We start from the raw sequence: 22,215 nt of genomic DNA on the forward strand, positions 1-22,215 counted from the left end.
AACCTATACTTTGTTTCAGGCGAGTTTCCCATTCAAATGCATGTAACAGTGAGAAACGCATTGTCTTGGCGAAATAAAGCGTTTTTGAACAACTTCATATAAATCGCTGTAACTTTTGATAGAAGACTCAGACAAACATGTTTATGGCTTTATCTTATAGAACTCAATATCCCCGTGCTGGGCAAACAGGTTTTGCAGCCGTTTGAGCTAAGATTTTAAAATTATTCACATAATGAAAACCTATACTTTGTCTCAGGCGAGTTTCCCATTCAAATGCATGTAACAGTGAGAAACACACTGTCTTGGCGAAATAAAGCGTTTTCGTACAACTTCATATAAATCGCTCTAACTTTTGATAGAAGACTCAGATAAACATATTTATGGCTTTATCTTATAGAACTCAATATCCCCGTGCTGGGCAAACAGGTTTTGCAGCCGTTTGAGCTAAGATTTTAAAATTATTCACATAATGAAAACCTATACTTTTCTCGGGTGAGTTTCCCATTCAAATGCATGTAACAGTGAGAAACGCATTGTCTTGGCGAAATAAAGCGTTTTTGTACAACTTCATATAAATCGCTGTAACTTTTGATAGAAGACTCAGACAAACATGTTTATGGCTTTATCTTATAGAACTCAATATCCCCGTGCTGGGCAAACAGGTTTTGCAGCCGTTTGAGCTAAGATTTTAAAATTATTCACATAATGAAAACCTATACTTTGTTTCAGGCGAGTTTCCCATTCAAATGCATGTAACAGTGAGAAAAGCATTGTCTTGGCGAAATAAAGCGTTTTCGTACAACTTCATATAAATCGCTGTAACTTTTGATAGAAGACTCAGACAAACATGTTTATGGCTTTATCTTATAGAACTCAATATCCCCGTGCTGGGCAAACAGGTTTTGCAGCCGTTTGAGCTAAGATTTTAAAATTATTCACATAATGAAAACCTATACTTTGTCTCGGGTGAGTTTCCCATTCAAATGCATGTAACAGTGAGAAACACACTGTCTTGGCGAAATAAAGCGTTTTTGTACAACTTCATATAAATCGCTGTAACTTTTGATAGAAGACTCAGACAAACATGTTTATGGCTTTATCTTATAGAACTCAATATCCCCGTGCTGGGCAAACAGGTTTTGCAGCCGTTTGAGCTAAGATTTTAAAATTATTCACATAATGAAAACCTATACTTTGTTTCAGGCGAGTTTCCCATTCAAATGCATGTAACAGAACAGGTTTTGCAGCCGTATGAGCTAAGATTTTAAAATTATTCACATAATGAAAACCTATACTTTGTTTCAGGCGAGTTTCCCATTCAAATGCATGTAACAGTGAGAAACGCATTGTCTTGGCGAAATAAACCGTTTTTGTACAACTTCATATAAATCGCTGTAACTTTTGATAGAAGACTCAGACAAACATGTTTATGGCTTTATCTTATAGAACTCAATATCCCCGTGCTGGGCAAACATGTTTTGCAGCCGTTTGAGCTAAGATTTTAAAATTATTCACATAATGAAAACCTATACTTTGTTTCAGGCGAGTTTCCCATTCAAATGCATGTAACAGTGAGAAACGCATTGTCTTGGCGAAATAAAGCGTTTTTGAACAACTTCATATAAATCGCTGTAACTTTTGATAGAAGACTCAGACAAACATGTTTATGGCTTTATCTTATAGAACTCAATATCCCCGTGCTGGGCAAACAGGTTTTGCAGCCGTTTGAGCTAAGATTTTAAAATTATTCACATAATGAAAACCTATACTTTGTTTCAGGCGAGTTTCCCATTCAAATGCATGTAACAGTGAGAAACGCATTGTCTTGGCGAAATAAAGCGTTTTCGTACAACTTCATATAAATCGCTGTAATCGCTGTAACTTTTGATAGAAGACTCAGACAAACATATTTATGGCTTTATCTTATAGAACTCAATATCCCCGTGCTGGGCAAACAGGTTTTGCAGCCGTTTGAGCTAAGATTTTAAAATTATTCACATAATGAAAACCTATACTTTGTTTCAGGCGAGTTTTCCATTCAAATGCATGTAACAGTGAGAAACGCACTGTCTTGGCGAAATAAAGCCTTTTTGTACAACTTCATATAAATCGCTGTAACTTTTGATAGAAGACTCAGACAAACATGTTTATGGCTTTATCTTATAGAACTCAATATCCCCGTGCTGGGCAAACATGTTTTGCAGCCGTTTGAGCTAAGATTTTAAAATTATTCACATAATGAAAACCTATACTTTGTTTCAGGCGAGTTTCCCATTCAAATGCATGTAACAGTGAGAAACGCATTGTCTTGGCGAAATAAAGCGTTTTTGAACAACTTCATATAAATCGCTGTAACTTTTGATAGAAGACTCAGACAAACATGTTTATGGCTTTATCTTATAGAACTCAATATCCCCGTGCTGGGCGAACAGGTTTTGCAGCCGTTTGAGCTAAGATTTTAAAATTATTCACATAATGAAAACCTATACTTTGTCTCAGGCGAGTTTCCCATTCAAATGCATGTAACAGTGAGAAACACACTGTCTTGGCGAAATAAAGCGTTTTCGTACAACTTCATATAAATCGCTGTAACTTTTGATAGAAGACTCAGTCAAACATATTTATGGCTTTATCTTATAGAACTCAATATCCCCGTGCTGGGCAAACAGGTTTTGCAGCCGTTTGAGCTAAGATTTTAAAATTATTCACATAATGAAAACCTATACTTTGTCTCGGGTGAGTTTCCCATTCAAATGCATGTAACAGTGAGAAACACACTGTCTTGGCGAAATAAAGCGTTTTTGTACAACTTCATATAAATCGCTGTAACTTTTGATAGAAGACTCAGACAAACATGTTTATGGCTTTATCTTATAGAACTCAATATCCCCGTGCTGGGCAAACAGAACAGGTTTTGCAGCCGTATGAGCTAAGATTTTAAAATTATTCACATAATGAAAACCTATACTTTGTTTCAGGCGAGTTTCCCATTCAAATGCATGTAACAGTGAGAAACGCATTGTCTTGGCGAAATAAAGCGTTTTCGTACAACTTCATATATATCGCTGTAACTTTTGATAGAAGACTCAGACAAACATGTTTATGGCTTTATCTTATAGAACTCAATATCCCCGTGCTGGGCAAACATGTTTTGCAGCCGTTTGAGCTAAGATTTTAAAATTATTCACATAATGAAAACCTATACTTTGTTTCAGGCGAGTTTCCCATTCAAATGCATGTAACAGTGAGAAATACACTGTCTTGGCGAAATAAAGCGTTTTTCAACCACTTCATATAAATCGCTGTAACTTTTGATAGAAGACTCAGACAAACATGTTTATGGCTTTATCTTATAGAACTCAATATCCCCGTGCTGGGCAAACAGGTTTTGCAGCCGTTTGAGCTAAGATTTTAAAATTATTCACATAATGAAAACCTATACTTTGTTTCAGGCGAGTTTCCCATTCAAATGCATGTAACAGTGAGAAACGCATTGTCTTGGCGAAATAAAGCGTTTTCGTACAACTTCATATAAATCGCTGTAACTTTTGATAGAAGACTCAGACAAACATATTTATGGCTTTATCTTATAGAACTCAATATCCCCGTGCTGGGCAAACAGGTTTTGCAGCCGTTTGAGCTAAGATTTTAAAATTATTCACATAATGAAAACCTATACTTTGTCTCGGGTGAGTTTCCCATTCAAATGCATGTAACAGTGAGAAACACACTGTCTTGGCGAAATAAAGCGTTTTTGTACAACTTCATATAAATCGCTGTAACTTTTGATAGAAGACTCAGACAAACATGTTTATGGCTTTATCTTATAGAACTCAATATCCCCGTGCTGGGCAAACAGGTTTTGCAGCCGTTTGAGCTAAGATTTTAAAATTATTCACATAATGAAAACCTATACTTTGTTTCAGGCGAGTTTCCCATTCAAATGCATGTAACAGTGAGAAACGCATTGTCTTGGCGAAATAAAGCGTTTTTGTACAACTTCATATGAATCGCTGTAACTTTTGATAGAAGACTCAGACAAACATGTTTATGGCTTTATCTTATAGAACTCAATATCCCCGTGCTGGGCAAACAGGTTTTGCAGCCGTTTGAGCTAAGATTTTAAAATTATTCACATAATGAAAACCTATACTTTGTTTCAGGCGAGTTTCCCATTCAAATGCATGTAACAGTGAGAAACGCATTGTCTTGGCGAAATAAAGCGTTCTTGAACAACTTCATATAAATCGCTGTAACTTTTGATAGAAGACTCAGACAAACATGTTTATGGCTTTATCTTATAGAACTCAATATCCCCGTGCTGGGCAAACAGGTTTTGCAGCCGTTTGAGCTAAGATTTTAAAATTATTCACATAATGAAAACCTATACTTTGTCTCAGGCGAGTTTCCCATTCAAATGCATGTAACAGTGAGAAACACACTGTCTTGGCGAAATAAAGCGTTTTCGTACAACTTCATATAAATCGCTGTAACTTTTGATAGAAGACTCAGACAAACATATTTATGGCTTTATCTTATAGAACTCAATATCCCCGTGCTGGGCAAACAGGTTTTGCAGCCGTTTGAGCTAAGATTTTAAAATTATTCACATAATGAAAACCTATACTTTGTCTCGGGTGAGTTTCCCATTCAAATGCATGTAACAGTGAGAAACACACTGTCTTGGCGAAATAAAGCGTTTTTGTACAACTTCATATAAATCGCTGTAACTTTTGATAGAAGACTCAGACAAACATGTTTATGGCTTTATCTTATAGAACTCAATATCCCCGTGCTGGGCAAACATGTTTTGCAGCCGTTTGAGCTAAGATTTTAAAATTATTCACATAATGAAAACCTATACTTTGTTTCAGGCGAGTTTCCCATTCAAATGCATGTAACAGTGAGAAACGCATTGTCTTGGCGAAATAAAGCGTTTTTGAACAACTTCATATAAATCGCTGTAACTTTTGATAGAAGACTCAGACAAACATGTTTATGGCTTTATCTTATAGAACTCAATATCCCCGTGCTGGGCAAACAGGTTTTGCAGCCGTTTGAGCTAAGATTTTAAAATTATTCACATAATGAAAACCTATACTTTGTCTCAGGCGAGTTTCCCATTCAAATGCATGTAACAGTGAGAAACACACTGTCTTGGCGAAATAAAGCGTTTTCGTACAACTTCATATAAATCGCTGTAACTTTTGATAGAAGACTCAGACAAACATATTTATGGCTTTATCTTATAGAACTCAATATCCCCGTGCTGGGCAAACAGGTTTTGCAGCCGTTTGAGCTAAGATTTTAAAATTATTCACATAATGAAAACCTATACTTTGTCTCGGGTGAGTTTCCCATTCAAATGCATGTAACAGTGAGAAACACACTGTCTTGGCGAAATAAAGCGTTTTTGTACAACTTCATATAAATCGCTGTAACTTTTGATAGAAGACTCAGACAAACATGTTTATGGCTTTATCTTATAGAACTCAATATCCCCGTGCTGGGCAAACAGGTTTTGCAGCCGTTTGAGCTAAGATTTTAAAATTATTCACATAATGAAAACCTATACTTTGTTTCAGGCGAGTTTCCCATTCAAATGCATGTAACAGTGAGAAACGCATTGTCTTGGCGAAATAAAGCGTTTTTGTACAACTTCATATGAATCGCTGTAACTTTTGATAGAAGACTCAGACAAACATGTTTATGGCTTTATCTTATAGAACTCAATATCCCCGTGCTGGGCAAACAGGTTTTGCAGCCGTTTGAGCTAAGATTTTAAAATTATTCACATAATGAAAACCTATACTTTGTTTCAGGCGAGTTTCCCATTCAAATGCATGTAACAGTGAGAAACGCATTGTCTTGGCGAAATAAAGCGTTTTTGAACAACTTCATATAAATCGCTGTAACTTTTGATAGAAGACTCAGACAAACATGTTTATGGCTTTATCTTATAGAACTCAATATCCCCGTGCTGGGCAAACAGGTTTTGCAGCCGTTTGAGCTAAGATTTTAAAATTATTCACATAATGAAAACCTATACTTTGTCTCAGGCGAGTTTCCCATTCAAATGCATGTAACAGTGAGAAACACACTGTCTTGGCGAAATAAAGCGTTTTCGTACAACTTCATATAAATCGCTGTAACTTTTGATAGAAGACTCAGACAAACATATTTATGGCTTTATCTTATAGAACTCAATATCCCCGTGCTGGGCAAACAGGTTTTGCAGCCGTTTGAGCTAAGATTTTAAAATTATTCACATAATGAAAACCTATACTTTGTCTCGGGTGAGTTTCCCATTCAAATGCATGTAACAGTGAGAAACACACTGTCTTGGCGAAATAAAGCGTTTTTGTACAACTTCATATAAATCGCTGTAACTTTTGATAGAAGACTCAGACAAACATGTTTATGGCTTTATCTTATAGAACTCAATATCCCCGTGCTGGGCAAACATGTTTTGCAGCCGTTTGAGCTAAGATTTTAAAATTATTCACATAATGAAAACCTATACTTTGTTTCAGGCGAGTTTCCCATTCAAATGCATGTAACAGTGAGAAACGCATTGTCTTGGCGAAATAAAGCGTTTTTGAACAACTTCATATAAATCGCTGTAACTTTTGATAGAAGACTCAGACAAACATGTTTATGGCTTTATCTTATAGAACTCAATATCCCCGTGCTGGGCAAACAGGTTTTGCAGCCGTTTGAGCTAAGATTTTAAAATTATTCACATAATGAAAACCTATACTTTGTCTCAGGCGAGTTTCCCATTCAAATGCATGTAACAGTGAGAAACACACTGTCTTGGCGAAATAAAGCGTTTTCGTACAACTTCATATAAATCGCTCTAACTTTTGATAGAAGACTCAGATAAACATATTTATGGCTTTATCTTATAGAACTCAATATCCCCGTGCTGGGCAAACAGGTTTTGCAGCCGTTTGAGCTAAGATTTTAAAATTATTCACATAATGAAAACCTATACTTTGTCTCGGGTGAGTTTCCCATTCAAATGCATGTAACAGTGAGAAACACACTGTCTTGGCGAAATAAAGCGTTTTTGTACAACTTCATATAAATCGCTGTAACTTTTGATAGAAGACTCAGACAAACATGTTTATGGCTTTATCTTATAGAACTCAATATCCCCGTGCTGGGCAAACAGGTTTTGCAGCCGTTTGAGCTAAGATTTTAAAATTATTCACATAATGAAAACCTATACTTTGTTTCAGGCGAGTTTCCCATTCAAATGCATGTAACAGTGAGAAACGCATTGTCTTGGCGAAATAAAGCGTTTTTGTACAACTTCATATAAATCGCTGTAACTTTTGATAGAAGACTCAGACAAACATGTTTATGGCTTTATCTTATAGAACTCAATATCCCCGTGCTGGGCAAACAGGTTTTGCAGCCGTTTGAGCTAAGATTTTAAAATTATTCACATAATGAAAACCTATACTTTGTCTCAGGCGAGTTTCCCATTCAAATGCATGTAACAGTGAGAAACACACTGTCTTGGCGAAATAAAGCGTTTTCGTACAACTTCATATAAATCGCTCTAACTTTTGATAGAAGACTCAGATAAACATATTTATGGCTTTATCTTATAGAACTCAATATCCCCGTGCTGGGCAAACAGGTTTTGCAGCCGTTTGAGCTAAGATTTTAAAATTATTCACATAATGAAAACCTATACTTTTCTCGGGTGAGTTTCCCATTCAAATGCATGTAACAGTGAGAAACGCATTGTCTTGGCGAAATAAAGCGTTTTTGTACAACTTCATATAAATCGCTGTAACTTTTGATAGAAGACTCAGACAAACATGTTTATGGCTTTATCTTATAGAACTCAATATCCCCGTGCTGGGCAAACAGGTTTTGCAGCCGTTTGAGCTAAGATTTTAAAATTATTCACATAATGAAAACCTATACTTTGTCTCGGGTGAGTTTCCCATTCAAATGCATGTAACAGTGAGAAACACACTGTCTTGGCGAAATAAAGCGTTTTTGTACAACTTCATATAAATCGCTGTAACTTTTGATAGAAGACTCAGACAAACATGTTTATGGCTTTATCTTATAGAACTCAATATCCCCGTGCTGGGCAAACAGGTTTTGCAGCCGTTTGAGCTAAGATTTTAAAATTATTCACATAATGAAAACCTATACTTTGTCTCGGGTGAGTTTCCCATTCAAATGCATGTAACAGTGAGAAACACACTGTCTTGGCGAAATAAAGCGTTTTTGTACAACTTCATATAAATCGCTGTAACTTTTGATAGAAGACTCAGACAAACATGTTTATGGCTTTATCTTATAGAACTCAATATCCCCGTGCTGGGCAAACAGGTTTTGCAGCCGTTTGAGCTAAGATTTTAAAATTATTCACATAATGAAAACCTATACTTTGTCTCGGGTGAGTTTCCCATTCAAATGCATGTAACAGTGAGAAACGCATTGTCTTGGCGAAATAAAGCGTTTTTGTACAACTTCATATGAATCGCTGTAACTTTTGATAGAAGACTCAGACAAACATGTTTATGGCTTTATCTTATAGAACTCAATATCCCCGTGCTGGGCAAACAGGTTTTGCAGCCGTTTGAGCTAAGATTTTAAAATTATTCACATAATGAAAACCTATACTTTGTCTCGGGTGAGTTTCCCATTCAAATGCATGTAACAGTGAGAAACACACTGTCTTGGCGAAATAAAGCGTTTTTGTACAACTTCATATAAATCGCTGTAACTTTTGATAGAAGACTCAGACAAACATGTTTATGGCTTTATCTTATAGAACTCAATATCCCCGTGCTGGGCAAACAGGTTTTGCAGCCGTTTGAGCTAAGATTTTAAAATTATTCACATAATGAAAACCTATACTTTGTTTCAGGCGAGTTTCCCATTCAAATGCATGTAACAGTGAGAAACGCATTGTCTTGGCGAAATAAAGCGTTTTTGTACAACTTCATATGAATCGCTGTAACTTTTGATAGAAGACTCAGACAAACATGTTTATGGCTTTATCTTATAGAACTCAATATCCCCGTGCTGGGCAAACAGGTTTTGCAGCCGTTTGAGCTAAGATTTTAAAATTATTCACATAATGAAAACCTATACTTTGTTTCAGGCGAGTTTCCCATTCAAATGCATGTAACAGTGAGAAACGCATTGTCTTGGCGAAATAAAGCGTTTTTGAACAACTTCATATAAATCGCTGTAACTTTTGATAGAAGACTCAGACAAACATGTTTATGGCTTTATCTTATAGAACTCAATATCCCCGTGCTGGGCAAACAGGTTTTGCAGCCGTTTGAGCTAAGATTTTAAAATTATTCACATAATGAAAACCTATACTTTGTCTCAGGCGAGTTTCCCATTCAAATGCATGTAACAGTGAGAAACACACTGTCTTGGCGAAATAAAGCGTTTTCGTACAACTTCATATAAATCGCTGTAACTTTTGATAGAAGACTCAGACAAACATATTTATGGCTTTATCTTATAGAACTCAATATCCCCGTGCTGGGCAAACAGGTTTTGCAGCCGTTTGAGCTAAGATTTTAAAATTATTCACATAATGAAAACCTATACTTTGTCTCGGGTGAGTTTCCCATTCAAATGCATGTAACAGTGAGAAACACACTGTCTTGGCGAAATAAAGCGTTTTTGTACAACTTCATATAAATCGCTGTAACTTTTGATAGAAGACTCAGACAAACATGTTTATGGCTTTATCTTATAGAACTCAATATCCCCGTGCTGGGCAAACATGTTTTGCAGCCGTTTGAGCTAAGATTTTAAAATTATTCACATAATGAAAACCTATACTTTGTTTCAGGCGAGTTTCCCATTCAAATGCATGTAACAGTGAGAAACGCATTGTCTTGGCGAAATAAAGCGTTTTTGAACAACTTCATATAAATCGCTGTAACTTTTGATAGAAGACTCAGACAAACATGTTTATGGCTTTATCTTATAGAACTCAATATCCCCGTGCTGGGCAAACAGGTTTTGCAGCCGTTTGAGCTAAGATTTTAAAATTATTCACATAATGAAAACCTATACTTTGTCTCAGGCGAGTTTCCCATTCAAATGCATGTAACAGTGAGAAACACACTGTCTTGGCGAAATAAAGCGTTTTCGTACAACTTCATATAAATCGCTCTAACTTTTGATAGAAGACTCAGATAAACATATTTATGGCTTTATCTTATAGAACTCAATATCCCCGTGCTGGGCAAACAGGTTTTGCAGCCGTTTGAGCTAAGATTTTAAAATTATTCACATAATGAAAACCTATACTTTTCTCGGGTGAGTTTCCCATTCAAATGCATGTAACAGTGAGAAACGCATTGTCTTGGCGAAATAAAGCGTTTTTGTACAACTTCATATAAATCGCTGTAACTTTTGATAGAAGACTCAGACAAACATGTTTATGGCTTTATCTTATAGAACTCAATATCCCCGTGCTGGGCAAACAGGTTTTGCAGCCGTTTGAGCTAAGATTTTAAAATTATTCACATAATGAAAACCTATACTTTGTCTCGGGTGAGTTTCCCATTCAAATGCATGTAACAGTGAGAAACACACTGTCTTGGCGAAATAAAGCGTTTTTGTACAACTTCATATAAATCGCTGTAACTTTTGATAGAAGACTCAGACAAACATGTTTATGGCTTTATCTTATAGAACTCAATATCCCCGTGCTGGGCAAACAGGTTTTGCAGCCGTTTGAGCTAAGATTTTAAAATTATTCACATAATGAAAACCTATACTTTGTCTCGGGTGAGTTTCCCATTCAAATGCATGTAACAGTGAGAAACACACTGTCTTGGCGAAATAAAGCGTTTTTGTACAACTTCATATAAATCGCTGTAACTTTTGATAGAAGACTCAGACAAACATGTTTATGGCTTTATCTTATAGAACTCAATATCCCCGTGCTGGGCAAACAGGTTTTGCAGCCGTTTGAGCTAAGATTTTAAAATTATTCACATAATGAAAACCTATACTTTGTTTCAGGCGAGTTTCCCATTCAAATGCATGTAACAGTGAGAAACGCATTGTCTTGGCGAAATAAAGCGTTTTCGTACAACTTCATATAAATCGCTGTAACTTTTGATAGAAGACTCAGACAAACATGTTTATGGCTTTATCTTATAGAACTCAATATCCCCGTGCTGGGCAAACAGGTTTTGCAGCCGTTTGAGCTAAGATTTTAAAATTATTCACATAATGAAAACCTATACTTTGTCTCGGGTGAGTTTCCCATTCAAATGCATGTAACAGTGAGAAACGCATTGTCTTGGCGAAATAAAGCGTTTTTGTACAACTTCATATGAATCGCTGTAACTTTTGATAGAAGACTCAGACAAACATGTTTATGGCTTTATCTTATAGAACTCAATATCCCCGTGCTGGGCAAACAGGTTTTGCAGCCGTTTGAGCTAAGATTTTAAAATTATTCACATAATGAAAACCTATACTTTGTCTCAGGCGAGTTTCCCATTCAAATGCATGTAACAGTGAGAAACACACTGTCTTGGCGAAATAAAGCGTTTTCGTACAACTTCATATAAATCGCTGTAACTTTTGATAGAAGACTCAGACAAACATATTTATGGCTTTATCTTATAGAACTCAATATCCCCGTGCTGGGCAAACAGGTTTTGCAGCCGTTTGAGCTAAGATTTTAAAATTATTCACATAATGAAAACCTATACTTTGTCTCGGGTGAGTTTCCCATTCAAATGCATGTAACAGTGAGAAACGCATTGTCTTGGCGAAATAAAGCGTTTTTGTACAACTTCATATAAATCGCTGTAACTTTTGATAGAAGACTCAGACAAACATGTTTATGGCTTTATCTTATAGAACTTAATATCCCCGTGCTGGGCAAACAGGTTTTGCAGCCGTTTGAGCTAAGATTTTAAAATTATTCACATAATGAAAACCTATACTTTGTCTCGGGTGAGTTTCCCATTCAAATGCATGTAACAGTGAGAAACACACTGTCTTGGCGAAATAAAGCGTTTTTGTACAACTTCATATAAATCGCTGTAACTTTTGATAGAAGACTCAGACAAACATGTTTATGGCTTTATCTTATAGAACTCAATATCCCCGTGCTGGGCAAACAGGTTTTGCAGCCGTTTGAGCTAAGATTTTAAAATTATTCACATAATGAAAACCTATACTTTGTCTCGGGTGAGTTTCCCATTCAAATGCATGTAACAGTGAGAAACACACTGTCTTGGCGAAATAAAGCGTTTTTGTACAACTTCATATAAATCGCTGTAACTTTTGATAGAAGACTCAGACAAACATGTTTATGGCTTTATCTTATAGAACTCAATATCCCCGTGCTGGGCAAACAGGTTTTGCAGCCGTTTGAGCTAAGATTTTAAAATTATTCACATAATGAAAACCTATACTTTGTCTCGGGTGAGTTTCCCATTCAAATGCATGTAACAGTGAGAAACACACTGTCTTGGCGAAATAAAGCGTTTTTGTACAACTTCATATAAATCGCTGTAACTTTTGATAGAAGACTCAGACAAACATGTTTATGGCTTTATCTTATAGAACTCAATATCCCCGTGCTGGGCAAACAGGTTTTGCAGCCGTTTGAGCTAAGATTTTAAAATTATTCACATAATGAAAACCTATACTTTGTTTCAGGCGAGTTTCCCATTCAAATGCATGTAACAGTGAGAAACGCATTGTCTTGGCGAAATAAAGCGTTTTCGTACAACTTCATATAAATCGCTGTAACTTTTGATAGAAGACTCAGACAAACATGTTTATGGCTTTATCTTATAGAACTCAATATCCCCGTGCTGGGCAAACAGGTTTTGCAGCCGTTTGAGCTAAGATTTTAAAATTATTCACATAATGAAAACCTATACTTTGTCTCGGGTGAGTTTCCCATTCAAATGCATGTAACAGTGAGAAACACACTGTCTTGGCGAAATAAAGCGTTTTCGTACAACTTCATATAAATCGCTGTAACTTTTGATAGAAGACTCAGACAAACATATTTATGGCTTTATCTTATAGAACTCAATATCCCCGTGCTGGGCAAACAGGTTTTGCAGCCGTTTGAGCTAAGATTTTAAAATTATTCACATAATGAAAACCTATACTTTGTCTCGGGTGAGTTTCCCATTCAAATGCATGTAACAGTGAGAAACGCATTGTCTTGGCGAAATAAAGCGTTTTTGTACAACTTCATATAAATCGCTGTAACTTTTGATAGAAGACTCAGACAAACATGTTTATGGCTTTATCTTATAGAACTCAATATCCCCGTGCTGGGCAAACAGGTTTTGCAGCCGTTTGAGCTAAGATTTTAAAATTATTCACATAATGAAAACCTATACTTTGTCTCGGGTGAGTTTCCCATTCAAATGCATGTAACAGTGAGAAACACACTGTCTTGGCGAAATAAAGCGTTTTTGTACAACTTCATATAAATCGCTGTAACTTTTGATAGAAGACTCAGACAAACATGTTTATGGCTTTATCTTATAGAACTCAATATCCCCGTGCTGGGCAAACAGGTTTTGCAGCCGTTTGAGCTAAGATTTTAAAATTATTCACATAATGAAAACCTATACTTTGTCTCGGGTGAGTTTCCCATTCAAATGCATGTAACAGTGAGAAACACACTGTCTTGGCGAAATAAAGCGTTTTTGTACAACTTCATATAAATCGCTGTAACTTTTGATAGAAGACTCAGACAAACATGTTTATGGCTTTATCTTATAGAACTCAATATCCCCGTGCTGGGCAAACAGGTTTTGCAGCCGTTTGAGCTAAGATTTTAAAATTATTCACATAATGAAAACCTATACTTTGTTTCAGGCGAGTTTCCCATTCAAATGCATGTAACAGTGAGAAACGCATTGTCTTGGCGAAATAAAGCGTTTTCGTACAACTTCATATAAATCGCTGTAACTTTTGATAGAAGACTCAGACAAACATGTTTATGGCTTTATCTTATAGAACTCAATATCCCCGTGCTGGGCAAACATGTTTTGCAGCCGTTTGAGCTAAGATTTTAAAATTATTCACATAATGAAAACCTATACTTTGTTTCAGGCGAGTTTCCCATTCAAATGCATGTAACAGTGAGAAACGCATTGTCTTGGCGAAATAAAGCGTTTTTGAACAACTTCATATAAATCGCTGTAACTTTTGATAGAAGACTCAGACAAACATGTTTATGGCTTTATCTTATAGAACTCAATATCCCCGTGCTGGGCAAACAGGTTTTGCAGCCGTTTGAGCTAAGATTTTAAAATTATTCACATAATGAAAACCTATACTTTGTCTCAGGCGAGTTTCCCATTCAAATGCATGTAACAGTGAGAAACACACTGTCTTGGCGAAATAAAGCGTTTTCGTACAACTTCATATAAATCGCTCTAACTTTTGATAGAAGACTCAGACAAACATATTTATGGCTTTATCTTATAGAACTCAATATCCCCGTGCTGGGCAAACAGGTTTTGCAGCCGTTTGAGCTAAGATTTTAAAATTATTCACATAATGAAAACCTATACTTTGTCTCGGGTGAGTTTCCCATTCAAATGCATGTAACAGTGAGAAACGCATTGTCTTGGCGAAATAAAGCGTTTTTGTACAACTTCATATAAATCGCTGTAACTTTTGATAGAAGACTCAGACAAACATGTTTATGGCTTTATCTTATAGAACTCAATATCCCCGTGCTGGGCAAACAGGTTTTGCAGCCGTTTGAGCTAAGATTTTAAAATTATTCACATAATGAAAACCTATACTTTGTCTCGGGTGAGTTTCCCATTCAAATGCATGTAACAGTGAGAAACACACTGTCTTGGCGAAATAAAGCGTTTTTGTACAACTTCATATAAATCGCTGTAACTTTTGATAGAAGACTCAGACAAACATGTTTATGGCTTTATCTTATAGAACTCAATATCCCCGTGCTGGGCAAACAGGTTTTGCAGCCGTTTGAGCTAAGATTTTAAAATTATTCACATAATGAAAACCTATACTTTGTTTCAGGCGAGTTTCCCATTCAAATGCATGTAACAGTGAGAAACGCATTGTCTTGGCGAAATAAAGCGTTTTCGTACAACTTCATATAAATCGCTGTAACTTTTGATAGAAGACTCAGACAAACATGTTTATGGCTTTATCTTATAGAACTCAATATCCCTGTGCTGGGCAAACAGGTTTTGCAGCCGTTTGAGCTAAGATTTTAAAATTATTCACATAATGAAAACCTATACTTTGTCTCGGGTGAGTTTCCCATTCAAATGCATGTAACAGTGAGAAACGCATTGTCTTGGCGAAATAAAGCGTTTTTGTACAACTTCATATGAATCGCTGTAACTTTTGATAGAAGACTCAGACAAACATGTTTATGGCTTTATCTTATAGAACTCAATATCCCCGTGCTGGGCAAACATGTTTTGCAGCCGTTTGAGCTAAGATTTTAAAATTATTCACATAATGAAAACCTATACTTTGTTTCAGGCGAGTTTCCCATTCAAATGCATGTAACAGTGAGAAACGCATTGTCTTGGCGAAATAAAGCGTTTTTGTACAACTTCATATAAATCGCTGTAACTTTTGATAGAAGACTCAGACAAACATATTTATGGCTTTATCTTATAGAACTCAATATCCCCGTGCTGGGCAAACAGGTTTTGCAGCCGTTTGAGCTAAGATTTTAAAATTATTCACATAATGAAAACCTATACTTTGTTTCAGGCGAGTTTCCCATTCAAATGCATGTAACAGTGAGAAACGCATTGTCTTGGCGAAATAAAGCGTTTTCGTACAACTTCATATAAATCGCTGTAACTTTTGATAGAAGACTCAGACAAACATGTTTATGGCTTTATCTTATAGAACTCAATATCCCTGTGCTGGGCAAACAGGTTTTGCAGCCGTTTGAGCTAAGATTTTAAAATTATTCACATAATGAAAACCTATACTTTGTCTCGGGTGAGTTTCCCATTCAAATGCATGTAACAGTGAGAAACGCATTGTCTTGGCGAAATAAAGCGTTTTTGTACAACTTCATATGAATCGCTGTAACTTTTGATAGAAGACTCAGACAAACATGTTTATGGCTTTATCTTATAGAACTCAATATCCCCGTGCTGGGCAAACATGTTTTGCAGCCGTTTGAGCTAAGATTTTAAAATTATTCACATAATGAAAACCTATACTTTGTTTCAGGCGAGTTTCCCATTCAAATGCATGTAACAGTGAGAAACGCATTGTCTTGGCGAAATAAAGCGTTTTTGTACAACTTCATATAAATCGCTGTAACTTTTGATAGAAGACTCAGACAAACATATTTATGGCTTTATCTTATAGAACTCAATATCCCCGTGCTGGGCAAACAGGTTTTGCAGCCGTTTGAGCTAAGATTTTAAAATTATTCACATAATGAAAACCTATACTTTGTCTCGGGTGAGTTTCCCATTCAAATGCATGTAACAGTGAGAAACACACTGTCTTGGCGAAATAAAGCGTTTTTGTACAACTTCATATAAATCGCTGTAACTTTTGATAGAAGACTCAGACAAACATGTTTATGGCTTTATCTTATAGAACTCAATATCCCCGTGCTGGGCAAACAGAACAGGTTTTGCAGCCGTATGAGCTAAGATTTTAAAATTATTCACATAATGAAAACCTATACTTTGTTTCAGGCGAGTTTCCCATTCAAATGCATGTAACAGTGAGAAACGCATTGTCTTGGCGAAATAAAGCGTTTTCGTACAACTTCATATAAATCGCTGTAACTTTTGATAGAAGACTCAGACAAACATGTTTATGGCTTTATCTTATAGAACTCAATATCCCCGTGCTGGGCAAACATGTTTTGCAGCTGTTTGAGCTAAGATTTTAAAATTATTCACATAATGAAAACCTATACTTTGTTTCAGGCGAGTTTCCCATTCAAATGCATGTAACAGTGAGAAATACACTGTCTTGGCGAAATAAAGCGTTTTTCAACCACTTCATATAAATCGCTGTAACTTTTGATAGAAGACTCAGACAAACATGTTTATGGCTTTATCTTATAGAACTCAATATCCCCGTGCTGGGCAAACAGGTTTTGCAGCCGTTTGAGCTAAGATTTTAAAATTATTCACATAATGAAAACCTATACTTTGTTTCAGGCGAGTTTCCCATTCAAATGCATGTAACAGTGAGAAACGCATTGTCTTGGCGAAATAAAGTGTTTTCGTACAACTTCATATAAATCGCTGTAACTTTTGATAGAAGACTCAGACAAACATGTTTATGGCTTTATCTTATAGAACTCAATATCCCGGTGCTGGGCAAACAGGTTTTGCAGCCGTTTGAGCTAAGATTTTAAAATTATTCACATAATGAAAACCTATACTTTGTCTCGGGTGAGTTTCCCATTCAAATGCATGTAACAGTGAGAAACACACTGTCTTGGCGAAATAAAGCGTTTTTGTACAACTTCATATAAATCGCTCTAACTTTTGATAGAAGACTCAGACAAACATGTTTATGGCTTTATCTTATAGAACTCAATATCCCCGTGCTGGGCAAACAGGTTTTGCAGCCGTTTGAGCTAAGATTTTAAAATTATTCACATAATGAAAACCTATACTTTGTTTCAGGCGAGTTTCCCATTCAAATGCATGTAACAGTGAGAAACGCATTGTCTTGGCGAAATAAAGCGTTTTCGTACAACTTCATATAAATCGCTGTAACTTTTGATAGAAGACTCAGACAAACATGTTTATGGCTTTATCTTATAGAACTCAATATCCCCGTGCTGGGCAAACAGGTTTTGCAGCCGTTTGAGCTAAGATTTTAAAATTATTCACATAATGAAAACCTATACTTTGTCTCGGGTGAGTTTCCCATTCAAATGCATGTAACAGTGAGAAACGCATTGTCTTGGCGAAATAAAGCGTTTTCGTACAACTTCATATAAATCGCTGTAACTTTTGATAGAAGACTCAGACAAACATGTTTATGGCTTTATCTTATAGAACTCAATATCCCCGTGCTGGGCAAACAGGTTTTGCAGCCGTTTGAGCTAAGATTTTAAAATTATTCACATAATGAAAACCTATACTTTGTCTCGGGTGAGTTTCCCATTCAAATGCATGTAACAGTGAGAAACGCATTGTCTTGGCGAAATAAAGCGTTTTTGTACAACTTCATATGAATCGCTGTCACTTTTGATAGAAGACTCAGACAAACATGTTTATGGCTTTATCTTATAGAACTCAATATCCCCGTGCTGGGCAAACATGTTTTGCAGCCGTTTGAGCTAAGATTTTAAAATTATTCACATAATGAAAACCTATACTTTGTTTCAGGCGAGTTTCCCATTCAAATGCATGTAACAGTGAGAAACACACTGTCTTGGCGAAATAAAGCGTTTTTGTACAACTTCATATAAATCGCTGTAACTTTTGATAGAAGACTCAGACAAACATGTTTATGGCTTTATCTTATAGAACTCAATATCCCCGTGCTGGGCAAACAGAACAGGTTTTGCAGCCGTATGAGCTAAGATTTTAAAATTATTCACATAATGAAAACCTATACTTTGTTTCAGGCGAGTTTCCCATTCAAATGCATGTAACAGTGAGAAACGCATTGTCTTGGCGAAATAAAGCGTTTTCGTACAACTTCATATAAATCGCTGTAACTTTTGATAGAAGACTCAGACAAACATGTTTATGGCTTTATCTTATAGAACTCAATATCCCCGTGCTGGGCAAACATGTTTTGCAGCCGTTTGAGCTAAGATTTTAAAATTATTCACATAATGAAAACCTATACTTTGTTTCAGGCGAGTTTCCCATTCAAATGCATGTAACAGTGAGAAATACACTGTCTTGGCGAAATAAAGCGTTTTTCAACCACTTCATATAAATCGCTGTAACTTTTGATAGAAGACTCAGACAAACATGTTTATGGCTTGATCTTATAGAACTCAATATCCCCGTGCTGGGCAAACAGGTTTTGCAGCCGTTTGAGCTAAGATTTTAAAATTATTCACATAATGAAAACCTATACTTTGTTTCAGGCGAGTTTCCCATTCAAATGCATGTAACAGTGAGAAACGCATTGTCTTGGCGAAATAAAGTGTTTTCGTACAACTTCATATAAATCGCTGTAACTTTTGATAGAAGACTCAGACAAACATGTTTATGGCTTTATCTTATAGAACTCAATATCCCCGTGCTGGGCAAACAGGTTTTGCAGCCGTTTGAGCTAAGATTTTAAAATTATTCACATAATGAAAACCTATACTTTGTCTCGGGTGAGTTTCCCATTCAAATGCATGTAACAGTGAGAAACACACTGTCTTGGCGAAATAAAGCGTTTTTGTACAACTTCATATAAATCGCTCTAACTTTTGATAGAAGACTCAGACAAACATGTTTATGGCTTTATCTTATAGAACTCAATATCCCCGTGCTGGGCAAACAGGTTTTGCAGCCGTTTGAGCTAAGATTTTAAAATTATTCACATAATGAAAACCTATACTTTGTTTCAGGCGAGTTTCCCATTCAAATGCATGTAACAGTGAGAAACGCATTGTCTTGGCGAAATAAAGCGTTTTCGTACAACTTCATATAAATCGCTGTAACTTTTGATAGAAGACTCAGACAAACATGTTTATGGCTTTATCTTATAGAACTCAATATCCCCGTGCTGGGCAAACAGGTTTTGCAGCCGTTTGAGCTAAGATTTTAAAATTATTCACATAATGAAAACCTATACTTTGTCTCGGGTGAGTTTCCCATTCAAATGCATGTAACAGTGAGAAACGCATTGTCTTGGCGAAATAAAGCGTTTTCGTACAACTTCATATAAATCGCTGTAACTTTTGATAGAAGACTCAGACAAACATGTTTATGGCTTTATCTTATAGAACTCAATATCCCCGTGCTGGGCAAACAGGTTTTGCAGCCGTTTGAGCTAAGATTTTAAAATTATTCACATAATGAAAACCTATACTTTGTCTCGGGTGAGTTTCCCATTCAAATGCATGTAACAGTGAGAAACGCATTGTCTTGGCGAAATAAAGCGTTTTTGTACAACTTCATATGAATCGCTGTAACTTTTGATAGAAGACTCAGACAAACATGTTTATGGCTTTATCTTATAGAACTCAATATCCCCGTGCTGGGCAAACATGTTTTGCAGCCGTTTGAGCTAAGATTTTAAAATTATTCACATAATGAAAACCTATACTTTGTTTCAGGCGAGTTTCCCATTCAAATGCATGTAACAGTGAGAAACGCATTGTCTTGGCGAAATAAAGTGTTTTCGTACAACTTCATATAAATCGCTGTAACTTTTGATAGAAGACTCAGACAAACATGTTTATGGCTTTATCTTATAGAACTCAATATCCCCGTGCTGGGCAAACAGGTTTTGCAGCCGTTTGAGCTAAGATTTTAAAATTATTCACATAATGAAAACCTATACTTTGTCTCGGGTGAGTTTCCCATTCAAATGCATGTAACAGTGAGAAACGCATTGTCTTGGCGAAATAAAGCGTTTTCGTACAACTTCATATAAATCGCTGTAACTTTTGATAGAAGACTCAGACAAACATGTTTATGGCTTTATCTTATAGAACTCAATATCCCCGTGCTGGGCAAACAGGTTTTGCAGCCGTTTGAGCTAAGATTTTAAAATTATTCACATAATGAAAACCTATACTTTGTTTCAGGCGAGTTTCCCATTCAAATGCATGTAACAGTGAGAAACGCATTGTCTTGGCGAAATAAAGTGTTTTCGTACAACTTCATATAAATCGCTGTAACTTTTGATAGAAGACTCAGACAAACATGTTTATGGCTTTATCTTATAGAACTCAATATCCCCGTGCTGGGCAAACAGAACAGGTTTTGCAGCCGTATGAGCTAAGATTTTAAAATTATTCACATAATGAAAACCTATACTTTGTTTCAGGCGAGTTTCCCATTCAAATGCATGTAACAGTGAGAAACGCATTGTCTTGGCGAAATAAAGCGTTTTCGTACAACTTCATATAAATCGCTGTAACTTTTGATAGAAGACTCAGACAAACATGTTTATGGCTTTATCTTATAGAACTCAATATCCCCGTGCTGGGCAAACATGTTTTGCAGCCGTTTGAGCTAAGATTTTAAAATTATTCACATAATGAAAACCTATACTTTGTTTCAGGCGAGTTTCCCATTCAAATGCATGTAACAGTGAGAAATACACTGTCTTGGCGAAATAAAGCGTTTTTCAACCACTTCATATAAATCGCTGTAACTTTTGATAGAAGACTCAGACAAACATGTTTATGGCTTGATCTTATAGAACTCAATATCCCCGTGCTGGGCAAACAGGTTTTGCAGCCGTTTGAGCTAAGATTTTAAAATTATTCACATAATGAAAACCTATACTTTGTTTCAGGCGAGTTTCCCATTCAAATGCATGTAACAGTGAGAAACGCATTGTCTTGGCGAAATAAAGTGTTTTCGTACAACTTCATATAAATCGCTGTAACTTTTGATAGAAGACTCAGACAAACATGTTTATGGCTTTATCTTATAGAACTCAATATCCCCGTGCTGGGCAAACAGGTTTTGCAGCCGTTTGAGCTAAGATTTTAAAATTATTCACATAATGAAAACCTATACTTTGTCTCGGGTGAGTTTCCCATTCAAATGCATGTAACAGTGAGAAACACACTGTCTTGGCGAAATAAAGCGTTTTTGTACAACTTCATATAAATCGCTCTAACTTTTGATAGAAGACTCAGACAAACATGTTTATGGCTTTATCTTATAGAACTCAATATCCCCGTGCTGGGAAAACAGGTTTTGCAGCCGTTTGAGCTAAGATTTTAAAATTATTCACATAATGAAAACCTATACTTTGTTTCAGGCGAGTTTCCCATTCAAATGCATGTAACAGTGAGAAACGCATTGTCTTGGCGAAATAAAGCGTTTTCGTACAACTTCATATAAATCGCTGTAACTTTTGATAGAAGACTCAGACAAACATGTTTATGGCTTTATCTTATAGAACTCAATATCCCCGTGCTGGGCAAACAGGTTTTGCAGCCGTTTGAGCTAAGATTTTAAAATTATTCACATAATGAAAACCTATACTTTGTCTCGGGTGAGTTTCCCATTCAAATGCATGTAA

This window comes from Rhamphochromis longiceps, linkage group LG2, assembly GCF_057381845.1.
Source record: "Rhamphochromis longiceps isolate RC_006_pf linkage group LG2, R_longiceps_female_GT1.1, whole genome shotgun sequence".
Classification (NCBI taxonomy): Eukaryota; Metazoa; Chordata; class Actinopteri; order Cichliformes; family Cichlidae; genus Rhamphochromis; species Rhamphochromis longiceps.